Source organism: Schistocerca nitens, chromosome 6 (assembly GCF_023898315.1).
Source record: "Schistocerca nitens isolate TAMUIC-IGC-003100 chromosome 6, iqSchNite1.1, whole genome shotgun sequence".
NCBI lineage: Eukaryota > Metazoa > Arthropoda > Insecta > Orthoptera > Acrididae > Schistocerca > Schistocerca nitens.
In genome coordinates, this window is record NC_064619.1 from 90,567,399 (window position 1) to 90,585,625 (window position 18,227).

Consider the following 18,227-nt stretch of genomic DNA (forward strand, 5'->3'; position numbering starts at 1 on the left):
TTCGACATGTGACCATCTGCCAAGTGGTAAATAAGCATTCATGGTTTGCTTTTGTCCCACACCCACACTTGGAGGTACTGACCAACAAACATGCGACAAACATAAGACCAAAACAGGACACTTGTAATGGCTATGATTATTAGTTTGTAAATGACATAAATACTGATGCAATTTTGTTCAGTTCACAGTCCTCAATCAACAATAAAAATATCTCGAACCTCAAAACAGTTACACACTGTAATTTAGATTAATTTTTCCCTGTAGCTTGCTCGTATTTTCTTGTCATTTCGTAAGTCTTGCATCCTTAAAACAACGTCAAACCGTTTTCGATGGCGACGTATACTACGAACATGTCTCGATTTTTCTTGAGTGTTGCTTCCATTATCAAACCCTACAGCACGAGTGCCGCTCTCGAGTCCTCACCTTTCCTGAAATTAAACTGATCGTCATCTAACATATTCTCAATTTTGTTTTACATTCTTTTGTATACTATTCTTGTTCCCAACTTAAATGTAAAGTTCTTAAGCTGATTGTGCAACAGTTTTCGCACTTATCTGCCATCGCTGTCTTCAATATTGGATGGTGCGCATTTTTCCGAAAGTCTGGTGGCACGTCTCCAGTCTCTTAGACTCTACGCACCAAGTTGTGTAGTATTTTGTGTGCCATTTCTCCAGTGCGTTTGAGACTTCGTAATTAACTATCCCATAAGCCTTATTTAATAGTAACTCTTCCAAAGCTCTATGATGTCTTCAATGACGACTCCCATTTCTCCTTGCACCATGTAATCAGGCAGTTCTTCCCACTCGTACTGGTCTTCAGTGTACTCTTTCCACCTATCTTCTCCCTCGTCTGCGTTAAACAGGGGAATTCCACTTATACGCATATGCCTGTAAGTCCGCGAAATAATGCGTCTTTTCTACTAGGACCAATTTTCTAGGTATATGTTCCGTCAATCTCCATTATTCTATTACAATCGTAAATGGTTATCCCACTACAGAAGATCCGATATTTTGTTTTCCTGTCTCTCTAAGTAATTCTCATGATCCATCTCTTAACTGCAAACTGAGAAATTCTTAATTTTTGAGCGTTATTTGCAGTCTAAGTCTGCCACCCATATACATATGGTGGGTTATGTTCACGTTGACCACAATGAATCATTCAAAGGAGACTGTAACATTTATTCAGTGACCTCTAAACTGAAGAACGATCTGGATTTGGATAACAAATGAAGCTCTCATCAGCAAGCTTCCTTTTTAACATGCTTCCAACGTGAATGAAAAAGAGAATAATAACTGCTAATCTTCATATCTAAACTAAAAGGTTTGCTTGGGGCACTCTCCTATTCTGTACAGCAATTCATCGCAGTAACGGCTAACTTGTCTTTGAAATGTATTTATTCGTAAAATATCAGAAAAACCATTTTTAACATTTTATTAACGCTTTAGTTCTTTTGCTTACAAATTTTCTAATGAGCTTTATGTCCGTGACCAAGTAGTTTTCCCTCGCATGGTCCGTCTAAATCAGGTAATAAATTTAAATAAAAATTAGGTAATTTATATCAATTTTCAAATGCTGTAAGTTCTCTAAAACTACAAGAATAAGAAAGAAACGGAAAATAAAATAGCCGAGACCAGGTACAATGGTGACTTAAAACTATTTCAAGGAGCAGCTCAGCCGAAAGGTTCACGTAGTATTAACACAACTGCAAATTCATAAAACCTGGTGAAGTACACGTCTGAAATACTTCCCAATAAAGTACCGCAGGTAGCAGAAGGAAGTTACTGGAAGTAATGGAAACGACAATGGTCAAATTGTCTCAAAAGGACTACGATCTGCCTGGTGATTCCAAACCAGTTCCATAACAGCACTCCAGTTAGTTATAGGAGTCGAAGAATAGCACCAAACACTGTCATACTATGTGTAGTAGCCTACACGTTGCGGCTGTCGAGGTGCCGGTTGACTGGAGTATACGCAGTAACTGGTGAAGCCAACAGTGGCCGTAAGACAGTAATTTAGTATGAAGGTATGCAGTTGCTTTCATACAGGACGTTCAAGTGGTGTAATTGTTGATAAGATAAAGAGCTGCAATAAGTTGGCTCAGATAACACAGATCTCAGTTGGTCAAGAATTTATGGGATTCTTATGTCACGGCATACGGGAAATATAAAGCAACGTCCTCGATATTTGGAAGAAACTTGGTACAGGTCACACATGAGTGAGACAGCATATTTCCTACATGATGGAAACGGAAACATACGAGAAATTAGAGAGCTCTAGAACTGTAGCTCACTGACGATGGCCTGTATCACTTTACCTTGAAACAGAAGGAAGGTCTAAAATAAAATACTTCGTTGAAGCTGGAGAAGGGAAAACTGAACACAGACCATTCAACTGCCCAATACGTTCACGGTTGTCTTTGTGAAGAGGTAATCTATTACAACTGATAATGTTAACGTAATTGTGTGAAATACTGAATTAGATTCGCTGTTACATAAATGGTAGAAAAAATGTCAACATACTCACAGCAAAAATGTGTTAGACTACAATACTAGTAATGGAAGATATCATGGCCTTTAAATGTATTCACTAATTCAGATTATAGTAAATAATTTTAATTGTGTTATCATTTTCTTTTTCTTTCCTTTGCTATACATATTTTTGTACGTACTGTCTGAGAATTAAGTCTGTTCCACGATAATGTCTATACACTTCTTATTAATTTTATATTGTCAGTTTTAATTCGTTTTTGTAATTGTCTCTGTAACTTTATAATTTTTCTAGTAATGATATTTCTTCCTGTTTCATTCTTAGATTTGTAAATGTGTGGTCTTGTCCACCACCTGTTGGTTGTAATTGGCAAACCAAGCTCTTGGAGGGCACGTGAGAACTGCGGCCATTTTCTTTTTGTGTCTGTATGCCTGTAGGCATGCTACGGTCAGACTCGGGAAATTTTTAAAGCTCTTCATAGTAACAGTTTTGTGGCCGTTAATACTATCTGATCCCTCACATAAAAATTATATTTCATGTTAGAATATAAAAAAAATCGTTTGGAGCTTTCTAGGCACTCTTGCCAAAGTGAGAATAAATTTTTGTGTTTGCTATATATGAAGATGGTAGATGGTTAAATAGCACTGATTATCTACTCCAGTTATGTTGACAGTACTGGACTGTATTTCAATCAAGCCTATCAAAATATGTAGTTATCTGATAAAGGATGTTATACTTAAATGAATATGTCCTACAATTGTGGTGGATCAAAAATATTTTGGGAATATTAGGATTGTTTTTAATTTTATTTAAATTTCTGAGGGATTATAGGAGATATAATCTTAGGAACCAGAACTTTCGTAACAGAATACTCTCCTCTGGGTTTTTCTTCTTGCCTTTAACCCACCATCAGTGTCCAGACCGTTTCTAAATGTTGATGCCGTACCTGCTTTTATGGCTGATCGCTTTTGATGAGATCAGAGCATCACTTAAATCAATCTGGACAAGCAACATATATCCCATGAATTTAAAATCTTACGATAAGAAACCACTGAAGAACAGAAATGAATTTTTAGTAGCACCAAGACCTGGATTACCAGTGCAAGTTGTTCCGTGCAAAACCACACATTTGTGCTTCCCGTTGACGGTAACGAGTGCTGAGATTTCTGTTAGGGCCATACAAAAAAGCTGCTCTGCATTGGTCTTATAATGTTTTTATTATTTAATAAATGTTGTATTATTTCTTTTTCGGTATACTGAAGCAGACACACTTCTCTTGCTGACTTTTGAATGCTATTGATACATCAGTCTGTTTCATCCCACCCTTGCTCCCGTACATACCGCGTGTATCAGCTGATTGCAAAACATGGTCCATATTTGTTCAGTTCCCTGCTTTTGTTCAAGTTCTTCTACTAGTCATTCAGATAGGGTACTTCGTATGTTAGCCGCTAACTTTCGTAACAAATCGGTCTCTTACATCCGTGTTATAATGCTTGGTCGTGGAAGTTCACTGATACATCTAAAAGTTCAAGTACCTCCTCCACCGAATCACCTATCATCGCTCCACAGTTTATCTCATTCTTGCAAGGGGTTGGGTGCCTTAGTAAACATACCATTTTCTCCACAAGCATAGAACCTAAGGCCTCTGTATCTTCATTCAGTGTGGGATCTGACGCTTTTGCACTATTTAACGACTATAATTTCTGCTGTTTGCCGATGAGGTTCTGTAACGTCATTCCTAACGATGCCTGCCAAGTCCTCCATTCTACTTACTTAATGATCTAATCGAGGGTGCAATCGTCTAATTTGACTGATAGTGGGATTAGACTCAAGAAAGAGCTCTTTACTACATCACGTTTCGTTAAGCACGGAGCGAAAAGCGGTGAGAGCAAAGTTTATCTCTTTTTCTTCCAGGACAGCGTAGCAATTGGATCACCCACATATTGCCTTAATTCTTTCCCTGTGAATAAATGCCTCTCCTACAAATCGCTTGCTTCATCTCGTCTTTCTTCAAGAATCCCAGATCTCTTGCAATAGCCGCGATTATTCTTTAATATTTCACAGGAAAAATACTTTGTATTGTAATGCAACATTTTGCGTTCTCCCATCATATCTTGGCACTCTGCTACCACTTATGAACCAGACAACGTTAATTTTACAGTTACTGGTACTGCCGTAGGGGCCGGCCGGAGTGGTCGAGCGGTTCTGGCGCTTCAGTCTGGAACCGCGCGACTGCTACGGTCGCAGGTTCGAATCCTGCCTCGGGCATGGATGTGTGTGATGTCCTTAGGTTAGTTAGGTTTAAGTAGTTCTAAGTTCTAGGGGACTGATGACCTGAGAAGTTAAGTCCCATAGTGCTCAGAGCCATTTGAACCAACTGCCGTAGGCTGTTTACGAGTATAACTACCCTCCAGGAAGTTGAACTGTGATTGAATCGAATATCATCAAATTCAAATGGCTCTGAGCACTATGGGACTTAACTTCTGAGGTCATCAGTCCCCTAGAACTTAGAACTAGTTAAACCTGACTGTAGTGCCTAGAACCGCTCGACCACTTCGGCCGGCGACTATCATCGAGTAGCCGTTTTCGCATCCGTCAATAGTAACCAGGAATGCCAACTTCAGTCCAACGTAGTTGTACGACCAAATCACAGACCGTATACCAGGCCGAATACAACACGCTTTTCTTATTACCGACTCGGAAACTCTCGGTACACTTCAGGACTGCTTGACGAACTATCTCGTTATCGGTTCACCGCCGACTGCCTCACCAGCACGGCCTACAGTTGGTGCCACCGTTGCAACCAAAAATCTCACCATGCCACAGCCATGCCATCAGTAACCTCATACTTAACTGCCAGTCCCTGAGCGAAACGTCGATCCTGTGAAGACTTCCAGCATTTCGCTACGGATTTGTAGCGTTGTGACTACTTTCTACAGAACAGCACGGTCTGCGAAAAGCCTCATGGAACTTCCGACGTTATGTTGCAGGTCGTCTACGTGCGTTACGAAACGTAATGGTTTATTTACTTATCCAATTAAAAGATCCAATTAAAAGATCATTGCTTTCCCCAGCGTTTAAAGAATTTGATTAAGTGTTGCGTGCCATTTAACATATCCAACAGAAAGACTCAATTATGGAATAATTCCAAGGGAAACGTGGACAGCAAATTTTTCTGCAGAAAGAAGCAGGAACTTATTAACATTATTCCAAAAAAGAGGTAACAAATACATCATGGTTACCATGGGCTAATGATGCACTCCAGCAACTACTCAATGTAACTCCCAAGAGTCTCGATACACGTATTATAATTAAGAATTATTTTTCTGGTACTCTTTCCACAACTTGTGTCACGACATGCGATACTGTTCAAAATATTGTATATTTAATATCGTCTACTAGTACTAGAAGTATTTAACCGGAATTTACGAACACATTTTATAAAATTCCTCCATGAAAATCTCACTGTAACCGTATTTTCAATATATTTTACTGGGAATTATCTTCTTATTATTATGTGCCTATCCGCATTGCATCACATCATTTTGGTATACCCTTCGCGTCTTTCATGCTTGTAAGTGGTTGGAAGACGTCACGTGACAGCCAAAGAGTAATTAAATGGAGTGAAGATAACGTGGCCTTGTATTCTGTGTCAGACGAGTGGGCTGGGGGCGTGATATGAATAAAATACGTGCAGCATCCAAAGAAATCGTTGAATTATAATCTACATCCCTTGTTGTACCTTTTTCAACATCTTTGTTTACAAATTAGTTACCTAAGGAGTCCAAGAAACATGGAGCACACACCAATATATTCGCAATTTGAGGAGCATACTACAGGCAACCCTTAGCAGTAGTTGATTTGCTTGGCCGTCACGCTGAAGATACCTGCACCTCCTATTGCCCATTCTAATGGTCATGCGACCTTAAAAATACACCTGGTTCTTGGAGGAAGGGATGATATTAAATACTGAAAATTGAGTCTTCTGTCTTTGTTCTTGGAAGTGAAAATCCGTCGATGTATTATTCCCATAGGAGTCTACTGATATTCTCGTAAAACTAGCAAACAGGGGTAATATTATTAGATTTCAGCTACTTTGCATGTGAGATATTTGTCATTAAAGAAAAGGACAGCCAACGAGCTGTAGTTCGTAAAGATGCTAAGCGTCGCAGCGCGAAAGTAAAGAGATCAAATTTTTTTTTTTAATGTCCGCCTGTACCAAGACGCGCGTCCTGCGTTTAAATACTCTAAATAAACACTATGACCCGCTGGGCGCAGATATTTAAAATGATTGCCGCAGCGCTTGATAGCAAGAAGCTGCGAAACAGAAGAAAGAACAATCTATCTTTCGTTAAGAAATGTTCTAGAGACTTCATTATCACTTTTACTTTTGGTCGCCGAAATGTTAAGACGTACTACATAGCATTGCTACAAGTTGTATTTTTATTTTGTGTAAAACCTATGTGAAACGATTAACTAACATTTAGGTAACTCGGGTGTGGATACAAAGTACTTACGCACAAGCAAGGACATTTAATTTTAAGAAGGAACGGACTGACAAAGCAGCGGCTATTGGACTGCGCCATCCACAAAATGAATACCAGATGTAAGTCATGCATTTATTGTGTATTTGTCTATTTGTTCAAAATGTATTAATATTTTACGGTGCAGTAATTTTCTTCTTATTCTTTTCTTTCACTAACCAAAAATGATGTTCAAATTGTATATGAGTTTTGTTACAGGTTCGCTCTTTATCGCGGTGTCTCGATTGTATTTGGGAGACCACTAATGTTTTCAACTCCCGATCTGTTAATCTTTCTCTTACGAAATTTCACTAATTTGCTTTCATTTCCAATTTAATATTCAAATAAGTCCGTTAGGTATTTTCATAGAAGATTCTGATTGCTTGAAGGCAATCCGTGTCAAAAGGTCAATTATTCGCGTAATAAATCCGTACGTCTCCTGAACACGATCGAGAACCGACTTACGCATCGGTGATCAATTAATAATCTCTCTCTGTTTTAAAGTCGTACTAAAAAACGACCACACAGTATAGCCGCAAGTACACAATCTAGCGTTAGATAGGATTTTGTCAGAAAATATTACCAACCAACAGTTACAGCATCACTATTATTAATAAGCAAGTTCGTAACGCCAGACAGGACAGATAAGAGATGGTATTTATTCGTCATTGCCTCTCTCTTCCACAACCGGTGAACCTATCCACAAAGCCTGCCAGAAACACGGGCCATATCGTAAATAAACCGTAGCGAGCAGTCGCCCTTCCGGTCGTAATTGTGGGTATTATTTCTATTACTGACAGCGGTGACAGAAGAGTTTCCGAAGTATTAGAATGCATATATAACGCATACGTCGACACGTAAAGTAACGGTGCCAGGGGTGACGTACACCCACAGTATCTACGGGTTATGGGGCTGTTGACGCAGCAATGGCAAAAAAATTCAATAGGCCGGTCGATGGTGTGCACCAGCTAATGAATTTCAAAGTTTCCGAACACAGCCACTCGATCTAAAGATAGCCCCTATATGTATGATTTGGCGGCATCACAGTTGTGTTTAGAAACTAAACTTTCTAATACTCCTGTAATAAAACATACGTTTTAGGGTGCCTGAAAAGCGATCATTGTGTTATTGAAAAAATATGATTCAGTTCGATAAGTGGTGTGTTCCATGCCGTGTGCCTATGTACGTCAGTAGTGTGGGTTACTCGTGCAGGTAAAACCTGGGGTTAGCACAACGATGCCGTTTAGATGCAAGGAAATGACCCATTCGCTATGGTAATTTCCGGGTAGCGAAACACATTACCAGCGCAGTGGAAAATGCGTTTGCTCACTGGAAACGCCTGAGCGAGACAAACAGAGGGAGAGAAAGAGAGAGAGAGAGAGAGAGAGAAATACAGCACACAATGAGAGTCAGACAATGGCCTGTAAAATCAGAGTTTTAACTGACAGGTGGACCTTGTTACTATGTCCTCATGTGATCTGTTAATGGGGCTTGGATCATTATGGCAGCCTCAATTAAAATATGAACTGGTGGTTATAAAATAAATAAAATAAATAAAATATAAATATTAATTATTGTATAATAGTGATTGGATGTAATTAATATTTGCTTATCTGGAACGTGGACGTTTAATTATTCGGTATCAGACGATTGACAATGGCTTTTTCGTAAATGTAATGTTATTCGTAGTTGACCGTGAAATAAGACTCAAATAATCGGACTTCGTATTTAAATCGTTTCCAAAGATTGCTGCGGTAGGTGCGGACTCAAATCTAAATCTCAATATTAGAAGAATTTGCCAGCCATGTCAATACGTCGTACAGAGGTGACTGTCTACTAAACATAAAAAGTTTACACAGTTAGTTAAATCAGATATATTCAACGAATAAGCCTACAGTTAAATAATTCTACTTACTTTCATAAATATAAATTCTTTACAGAATCGAGTGCCTAGTAAGATTGCAACTCGCAGTGTCCTTATATAACATCAAATATGGCGGTGTGCCAGTCAATAAAATATACGTGCTTCCCGCACTAGTTATTGTACAAGACCTCTCCTTCTTAATGAAACATAAGAGTATCGTAATTTTGTTTTATCAGCGACACAGCGCTGCAGTTCTGTGCCATAGGCTTTATTTATTTGTCACAGATTAATTATTTAATTAAGATTTCGCGTTTCCGAGGAAACTCACGCACGGCATGCAAATGTGTCTTTATATGGTGAACGGAAGCAAGTTGTATCGCTTGCTCAGTCACAGAAGATTGCAATAGTATAGTCATCTGCAAGCAATTCAGTCGTTGTCATTGCTATCTATAGCACTTTCTCTAATTAGGAGCTGTTTGATTATGCCAGAGAGACGCTGTTAACCGTCTACTGCACCATTTTTTTTTAGGAAACCAATTTTAGTGAAAAGGATATTTGAGGCTAGTGTGTGACACAAAATATTGTAAACAAGTTTAGTAAGGAAATTATGTTTAATTAAATGTACACATCAAAGAAAGGGATTCATTTCGACTAGAATACTCCGTCTTGATCAGTATTATTGACACACTTTACAATTTTACGTTGCCGAATTTAATAGATAAAAAGACAACAATCAGAAGCAGTTATCTTATAAAGCACAGAATGTTACATAAGCGAAACATATAACACAAAGCGTACATCTATACACATTACTCCAGAGAACAAGAAGGTAATGGACAAACGCTACTACCAGTGACACGGGCTACTTTCAGTACAAGAACCTGTATCCGCTAGATGGTGTTTGCGGAAACACACTGTTGACAATAGCAAATAAAAGATTTATGCATTCAGTCATCTTCTGTAAAATAACTGAAATCTATGAACATAGTAAATGTACTTTGGGCTCATGAGACAGTGGAAGCACTTTAACATGAGACTCGAAATTACGAAAGGAAGCATGAAGACTTCGGAAGAAAGTACGGAATAGTTAAATAAGGGGTGCTGTAACGCAGTGATTACTTTGTTGTTGTAGTATGTGGTATGAACCCTAATTAATAATAAAACTGAATGTTGGACATGGGTGTCGTTGCCATCTAGCAAATTAATTTCAATATTGCAAACTGGAATTCGCTATCAAATATATATTTACTTAAGGTGTTTCAGAGTGGAGTCACGGTCGGGTAAACCACGGCTTGGCGCCGACGTGCACGTGCTGGAGGACAAATGAGCATCAACTCCGACACAGCCTGCATTCGCCGTACTGCTACACCAGCAGGTCGTGAAAATGTCGAAATGCCCGCTTTGTTTATTAAGCAAATGTTTGGGCTCTCTCTTACAGTGAACAAATATTACCATTCCTTTCAGTGTGTTTAGAGTGTAGCTTTCCTGTGCCTTACGCAAAGTATTTCAGTTTGCCCTTGTGTTTAATTGACGAGACATAACTCAGATATTTACAAGTAATATTAAAATTGTGCTAATTATTTGGTTGTTTAGCTTTAACATCCCGTTTTGTCATTAGAGACTTTGTTAGAAATACCCAGCGAAACATGGCCATCGTTACAGAGTAATTTAGACCTGTGTTAGCCACAGCGTGCGGTACATCAAGCGGTCCGGCTCATGCGGGCCTCGTATGGACCAGAGCTCGGCCTGTCTCTGCTTTGTGCGGTTCTTTTCGGAAGTATCCGAAACAGCTCATTTCATTTACATAGTATTCAGGTGTGGTATTTTTCGTACGGCATAACTCTCTTTAATTCGACAGAATCGAGGTGGCAGCGCTGTTTGTCCTTCGCTATTTATTCGTGGTATGAATGACGTTCACAGGTCCATTGTCCGTTTGCACAAAAAGAGACAATCTACCGACGAATGGGAATGATGGAAGAGATAGATGAGAATTCACAATATCTATTATGCAGACGTATAATCGACCGGTACTGCAAATAAGCTGCGAAACGACGTTACAACACCATTTTAGAAGAAATCAAAAATTTTGTTGACAATGAAAGGGAAAATATTACAACGATTGCCAGAGGAGATTCATTGTTCAATACATAAAGAAGCAAGATTTGCAGGCATGGTGCATTTGAATAAATTACTGCCACGAATAGTAAACGCTGAACTCATTATTCCACTGTCAGTTGCAAAGTATTCGACTGAGTTGGATGTAGAGTGTGGTGACACTATAAATTATTGTAAAGGACGTTGGTCAAGTCAAGCGGCATGTCTGGAACTATTTTTCTGTTTCAAATGGTTCAAATGACTCTTAGTACTATGGCACTTAACATCTGAGGTCATCAGTCCCCTAGACTTAGAACTACTTAAACCTAACTAACCTAAGGACATCACACACATCCATGCCCGAGGCAAGATTCGAACCTGCGACCGAACCAGTAGCGCGGTTCCGGACTGAAGCGCCTAGAACCAATCGGTCACAGCCGCCGGCAATTTTCTGTTTAAGAGACACTATTGTTGAATTTATGAAGCAAAAAGGAGAACAGGAACGATACTGGAACATCAGTAATGGACGCAAACTTCGCATTTTAAGTGGACGTGACTGCACACAGCCCACAATAAGGCATTAAAAGTGAGGAAAAGGTTATTTCTGATGAGGATGCATTTAAAAAGGAAATCGCATTGTGGAAAGCAAAAATTTTGAGCAACAAGGTCCATAGTTTCATTGGCGTAAAAGGAAACTTGTGGTCTGAGGTATTCATTGTGGCCTTTAAAGAGCTGCAAGGACTGTTTTCTAAAGGTTTTGAATACACTGCCAACCTTACATCCGTTTCAGAGCTGTTTTCCTAACCGTTTGATGTTCCAGGTGAAAGCGTTCCTGAGCATGTGCACATGTAATAAACTGGTCTGTAATGTAATTCCCGTTGTAATGACTAACACTTTTACGTACAGTTTCGACGTTTCCATTACGGGGTTGCAAAATTACTACAATATTTTGATTAATGTGATGTGTGTGAAAGACCTCTTTTCGACTATGAAACCATACAGGGTGAACATTAATAAAACCGACAAACCACAGTGGGTGGATTCCTGACTAGAAATGGAAAAAAAAGATTCTACGGACATGTGTTCGGAAATGCATTGTCGCTACCGCAGATGGGGCTGACGAAGGAAAGTTCCTCTGAAGACGGGTCGCGTGTTCTTTAAACGTAGCAGGCTGACTGACTGACGCAGCGCAGAATGGTCAGGTATTAATGTTGGGAACAAGCCGAGATTGTGTTTTGTGTCCGGACAAGCAGATCGAAACAGTCGAGGGGGAGCACAGCCATACCAAAACAAGTAACTCACAGGCACCAACCACATCACATAACTTTTTACACTCTTTCGGGCGTCTGTGTGATCATGGATTCTTTCAGAAAGAAGGAGGGGTGGACTGTGCGTACACAAGATTTGGAGGACTGTGTTCTACAGGATACAGAGACGAATACAGGGTCGAACTCTAGTACAAGCTACAGGCAAGTGGCCCACCAACATAGTGTTAAGCCAAAATATATGACGATCGCTAGTATCCCTAACACCTGAAACGCTTGCAAGGGTTATCAGCAACGAATTCCTCTCTGTGGAAAGTATTCTGTTGATCGTTTTAGCACCACCGTCATCAGTCCTCTTTATCGACGAAACAACCTTTGGCAGAACTGGCATCATCAGTCTGTATAACCTTCGTCTGTGCGCTACAGACATTCGTCGAGGAATGGTTCAGGGACAGGGATTCTTGGCGACCGCATACTTGGACCGGTTATTATTCCACAACGCCTCGACAAGGGTGTACGTACCTGGACAAATTCTGCCTGGGCTGATGGAAACTGTACCTTTGGCAATACGACAGGTAACGTGGTTTGTGCATCACGGAGCACTGCTACACTTCTGCACTGCAGCCGCCGGCACCTTCACAGCACCTTCCCTGGAGGATGAATAGGACGCGGAGGCCCTGTAACATGGCCTGCTAGATCACCAGATTTTTACATATGGGTACACTTGAAAAGTGTTGTGTATGCTGAACCAATTCTTAGTGTGCAGACCCTTCGACAGCATGTTCACGACACCTGTGTCGTTATTCGGAGAAAGGCCACAACGTGCGACAGTGCGGCAGTCCATGATGCGTCGTGTAAACGCGTACATCGCATTCATTGGCACCACTTGGAACATCAGTTGTGACGCGGAAGCGATGCAGCTCTGTACTGTGTTCCGTGACGACTTGTGGCCGTTGCACGCACACCGTCAATTTCCAGACACATGTTTATAGGACTTTTCTCCCTCCATTTGCAGTCAGGCGTCTGTCCCTGAACTTTCTTGATTTTGTTTACGTCCACCTTGCATGATTCACAATACTAAGGGCAAAAATATGTATGCCGGCAGTCGGTACCAGATAAAAATTATGTCTTTCGTGAGCCGAAAATAATGAAGTAATACTGAAAACTTGTTTTGTTGTTGAGACATACGAAATATGAAACGAAGTCTTGTGCGGTGTGACTGCATTGCCATTTAAATATGGCACGTTCTTGTGTGCAGCCAGGCAGGGGGCTATGCCACGTGAGCAAGTGCATGGCTCACGGGCCGAAATCTTTGCGGCGCCTGAGTTAGATATTCAGTTCTGTTGACACAGGTTTTGTATGAATCGGTGTCTCTCACGCAACACGAACGCTCTGCTCACCAGATAACAGTTTAGAAGACGGAGAAAACGTTTTCGCCTTCCGACGTCATGGAAAGGGCGGATTGTGTTACTTTGGTGTTATGAATTTTTTCCACTTTTCCCAAAGAACTTCCTTTATAGCTAACTACTTCACAAAGCAAAGACCACAAACCGATTCTGCAGAAACATAGCAGTAGAGAATCATCAGTAGCGAGACTGCTTGGAATGAGAGTACGTTGCCCTATATTAGATGGAACGTGGTGAAAATCTATGGCGTCTACTGTAGTTAGCGACATAATCATTGCATTCCGGAAGCGTATTTCTTCAAAGTGATTCAGAAAAGCATGTCACAAGTATTTGAATGAGTACTTGAAATCTGGTTGACGCACTCGCCTACCACTGGATACTCATCATTCTGCTTTAATTGTAAAAATACATTTTTAAATAAGCTACGGAGCCTTCTAGATAAAGTTATCACCTTAGAAAACTACATTCGGAAGACATAGGTATTCGAATGCCGTTTTTGAAAGATTTAAAATCAAAGTATCAGGAAAGTAAGAGTGTAACAACTTATGAGTAAAAATGTATTCTGAGAGCAGACAAAGAAATCATTGCATTCTATGAGATGTTATTAACAGCGAAATGTAAGGAATCACATACAAATCGGGAAAATTGCATTTTCACAGTCAGCAACATTTCCAGTACAATGCTGTGGCCTCACGCAAAATCCAGATGAAATCATTTTGTACAAGTGAACTGTTGTTCGAAAGCAACGTGAACATTTGTTTATATCAAAGAAAGTGAAGGTTTTGCAAGGAAGAAAAGGTAAGTGATCAAGCTGGATTCATGGCTGATCTTTGTCAAGGACTCATAGCCCATCATAATCCACTGCGCTGATACCACACGTTAACGTAATTTATGTGTAATTACTAGACAGCTTCTATTTTCTGAAAATGGAAGAAGGCATTGGATAAATTTTGTGTTGTTGCATTAATGCAGTTTATATGATACATTGTTCATTCTTCGAATAATCACCTTCTCCATAAGGTCAGTCAAAAAAATCACGAAGAGTTCGAACGCCTCGCCTACATACCGACGCGAGATCTTTTGTGATATTTCTGCGATCTTTTTGAGACAACATTTTAGTTTCTTTGATTGTCTGATTCAGTCCTTCACGATGAAACTGAAATACGACCACTTATCACGTTACACAGCCTGTGTTGCAACTATACGTAAAATATTTTCTGAGGTCAACACAAAGCAGCACGGAGTAAAGATGAATATAATTATAATTAAACGTACAATTTCATCCTTCGTTGCAAAAGAGTGCTTCCAGTCCTGTAAATCCACTCCAGACACATCCGGTCACTTTCAGTATCTTCAAGGAATTGCATCGAAAGACGGAGCAAGTTTGACTCCGATACAAGGCTTCTTCTAACATGTTAAACAAAGTAAAGATGGTACGGAAACTAAATTTAGTGATGTAAGTATCCTAGAACTATCACCGTCACACGCAATATGCGTTCTGTTAATGCTAAACGGTTTCATCAGACGTTGGGAGAGCAGTTGAATGACATTGAAACAGAAGAGTGAATTCCAACCACATTTTCAACAATACGGCTATGAATGTTTCTGCCTAAAAATGTATACTGTCCTGGCTAAAAATGTATACTCACTCATTTCAAATTTCTCTTCGTGTGCTTAGCGGAGGGAGGATTCAGTGTGGAGCAGCGGTTCCTGATGAAAGGAAGAAACGAAGAGGAAATATTATGTGGAAGTCCCGACCTGAGACTCTGGTTGATGGAGATGGAACCAGACATCGTGAAAGTGCAGTCCACCCATCCAGCACAAACAGGCTACTAATGACGTGTACTGACAAGATAATTGCAACAAACCTTACTTCGTTTTAATTATTACTAAAATTAAAAATTTATTGCACTTGCTACGTTTCTGTCAGATACGAATTAAAATTGGAATTACTGATTCTATCCGAATAACGGCGCCCTCATCAGAATGTAATAATTATTACTGTATCTACCATTTAACAATTTTTAATTAGCCAGCTGACTAAAGTACTTGTACGGTCATTTTCATAATTAAAGCTAATCTCCTTAAATTTACGTGTTTTATAAGGAATATTTTCAACATTATGAAACCAATGATTCAGTATTACCGCAATGAGAGTTAAAAAATTTCAGTAAAATTTTAACATTTATTCGGAGATTAACGAATGTAATTCATTTACTACGAAGTTGTCAGGCACGAAGACATTTCAGTTTGTTCAGTTGGATTGGGGCAGTAAAAGACAGCTATACCTAGACTATAGTGTGCATAGGAGTACGTAATGTCTTTGGGTCGGCGGTTTATTTGCTGATTATAGAGTCACATGAAGGAATAAGCACTAGAAGCCACCATAAGCAGTTTCTGCCATTTCCTACAATTCTTGTTGTTTCTAGACATGAGGTTGTGTTTTGTATCCACATCTGTAAATGTTTCGAGCCCTACACATTTAAGTGCTGTATAAAATAACGTACTGTTAATTCTTTAGGTACAGAATTTAATGGTTGGTAGAAATCTATGCATTTTTAAAACTAGTTGTGTAACGTGTGGACGGTAAAGATATACATCTTCGGTCGTTCATCGTCTTATACCTAGAATCAGAAGAAAGTCTTTTACTGTGGAACATTGGTTATTTGAAAATTAACCGAGTTTCCTTAATGTCTTAACAATTTCATCTGCTTTGAAAATGGAAATTTGTCTTAGTTTACAACAGCTTCAGATTCAAAATATATTTAGTTCGCAACTGTTTTTATAGTACTTCTGCTTAATTTGATTCACTTACCAGTTGTAGGTATGTGATAGATTTACAACGCTTTTAAATTTGAATAGAATATTTGCTCCTGACTACAAGGCCATGTTGTACCCTGGAGCGTGTTTTACATTTCGAAGAATCTTCAGTGCCAGAAGCAGTTTTCGTAGCTTCATACAAAGATTGTATCACATAAAAAGTGAATCCCATCATTTGGAAATGGTATAAGAAAATATATTAAACTTGTATTACACAGCTGGCCAGAGACGAATTTCTGAGAAGTACCGTAAGGAGGAAAACTCTCCCGTAATCTGTAGAGAAGTAAAAATTGACTGCGTATAAACTAGGTACTGATGGTAGGAGTAGTAGAGGGGGCTGGCGTTGACCACTATTCATAGACAACAAAGGGCAGCTGATACGGAGATGCGTCAGATTACCGCTCCTCTCTCCAGTGACACTAGCGGGAACAACGTGGTGGACGTGGACCTTCACTTTGCATTAAGAAAGTAGATTTCGGAGAAGCTATAAATAGCATCATCGACCAAATATCGCCTTGGTAACTTCTGATTCAGAGCAGAAATGAACAGAAAACACCTCCAGCGCTTTTAGTACTGTCTCAGTTAAATTGTCACACAATTGCAATTTCGTGTGGTGGCCGTTTTGCTACCTTAGATATTCAAAACATTTATTTATTGTATTTCTCTTTGGTGCAGAAATTTCCACTCTGTTATTTTTAATATAGGCAGACGTAATTGGAATGTAAAATGTTCCATGTGTTTAATAATTTTAGCTCATTCTAAATGTTATGAATCTACACAGTTGTACACAGATGGCATGCGTTGATTTGACTTCTACTGTGTCCCACAAAACAATTGGGACACGTTCGGAAAATATATATATATTGATGGAAAACTGGGGAGATTTTCTATTGAATGATTACAGCTTCATTCCATGCGGAACTGACGGCCGCCGTCGTCAGTGTAAGCTGTGACCTCTCTACGTATGAATACATTATTTAATTCGTTAATGGCATGGAGCAAACAGCCTCCAAGTAATTTCTTGCCATACCTGAAAAACATGCTTCATAAGTTCATGTTAACTGGTGGTACGAGGCTCTATTCGACGACTTTTTGTAGGCAACTAGGAAACATGTCTTAATAATTGGTAACATCAATCTAGAAATGTACATACCTTATTCTTTATAGTTAGTTCTATCTTTGAAACCTTTTTCACTTTTAGGAAAGTTAATACACCTCGCACGTCCCGCACATCTTGATGGCAGCATGAACGGATCAGTGGACTCGTAGCTGAATGTTCTGATATTATATGATGTCCAGATCCAAGGATCACTAAGACGTTGATAAGACGATTCAGGAACGCATTAACTCAGAAGGAGTATAATAGAGCAGTGAAGCGTGTCATTGTTATCCGTGAGCCTGTCACAGCTGCCCTGCGAACAAATGATGTCTGCCTATTATTCGTTAGTAGAGGAAGAGACTCGGAAAATATTCTTCTACGCAACAATTGTGAAAAGTGCAAAATTTGTCGCAACTGTTTACTAACTTCATTTCTCCTGTACTAAAAAGTCTGCATTAACACTTTTGAAAAAAATCTGAGAAACAAGTTTCGTGTGAACAATATTCGGGTTTAGTATGCTACTGCGGTTTTATCACAGCATTCATCGTTATATCTGAATAGTCATTGTAAGTTTTTCTGTGAAGGACTTCACGATTACATAATATGTAAGCCTACACTATCGGTCTACTTCATGCAATTCACTTTAAAATAGTAATTACTGCAGTCAAA